The sequence below is a fragment of the Aplidium turbinatum genome, chromosome 2, assembly GCF_918807975.1.
Source record: "Aplidium turbinatum chromosome 2, kaAplTurb1.1, whole genome shotgun sequence".
In the NCBI taxonomy this organism is placed as follows: Eukaryota; Metazoa; Chordata; class Ascidiacea; order Aplousobranchia; family Polyclinidae; genus Aplidium; species Aplidium turbinatum.
Window position 1 is genome coordinate 44,311,675 of NC_137473.1, and position 1,554 is coordinate 44,313,228.

Consider the following 1,554-nt stretch of genomic DNA (forward strand, 5'->3'; position numbering starts at 1 on the left):
AGCCTTTCACTTTCTTTGTCCCCTTGCCTATACAATTGATCTGGTTACGCCATTGCATACAACAAGTAGAACTTCAGAGTAAAAAAATAAATTTTCAAGTAAAGGAAGATCCATCTATATAAACTAACGAAACAACGTTGTTGCTGCTTAATTGCTTTAGATAGTTGCTGATTTTTAACCTCAAGTAGCTAATGGGCATGTTCCTGATTTAATGATTTCCTTTTTTAGTGGTTTGCACGCTTCACTCACATATGGATGCTCAATTTTCCTAATTGAATAATTTCAATTGATGAAACTCGTGAAGCTGTAACAGTTCTAATAAAACTATTCTGATTTGTCAATCATTGTAGCCTATTTCCAACCGATGTAGGCTACGCCTTCTTTTAATTTCTGAAGCAAGAAGCTACTATTATTTGTCCTGAAGTTCTGTCCTCAATTCTCATGTCTAAACAAACCACTCATTCCTTCTGAAAAGCATGTTATTTTTTATACTTAATAGAGCAACGCAAATAGGCAAACACCATAATACCAACAAGCAACATACCATTATTTAAGACAGGCCTGCCCTGCACACAACATAAATCCAATACGGTACCGGAACGACTTCTTTTCATTATTATTATGTGATATTGCAAATAATAATTTTGTTATGTTATTTGCCATTGTCGAAACAATTGTGGAAAATAGATAGTACAGAAACAGAAATCGCCTTATCTTCTTCAAATACGTCTTTAGGCGATTGGGACATCAGTGGTTATGAAAGTGCAGAAAAAAGTACATCCCAATATCTCACATTTTAAGATACTGAGAAGTCGCATTTAGGATGGCGAAAGCTTCATCAATGAATTATACAAGTTAACGAACCTGACAAATTTTGTTTACTCGTTATCTTTTTCATGGATGATCATAAGCTACAGTGGGATAGGCTTACGCATGGCTACCTAGACTCCTAGAGATACGGCTTGATTTACGATCATCGACCCTGGAACCACTGAACTAACCACGAACTAACCACGCTTTTCTTTTATCTGTTGAAGACAATAAGTAAAAATGAAATTCTACATTATTTTAAAAGATATTTGTTAAAACGCGAAAACGTATCGAACAGAAACCTACCAATTCAAAAGAGCCACCCATTCACTAAGCAAACTGAACGTTTAAGCAAAAAACTTGTTGCACCAACGAAGCTCTAGAAACAACGCAAAAAAGACAGTCATACAGCAAAGTCTCCCAGTAAGATAAATTGTAGGCACCGAATGACGTTCTCCGCGTGTTGTTCAAGCCTTTAATTCCTTCTGTTTGTAGAGTTTTAACAACTTAAACGTTTTCATTCAAAGTCACAACCTAGCAAGTTGGATTAAACTAAATACTATAAAAGTATCCGCAATTTTGCGCCAGTTATCATGTCACCACATTTAATGGTCGTTATATGGTGAGAGTCCCTTTGAGGAGCTGACACTCGCTAAGACTAGGCGAAATCAAGATCGTCGTCATGGTGGTGGTAGTTGATTTTTAAATCGTTATGGTGTGGGAGGTGTGTTGGTGAACTTTGCT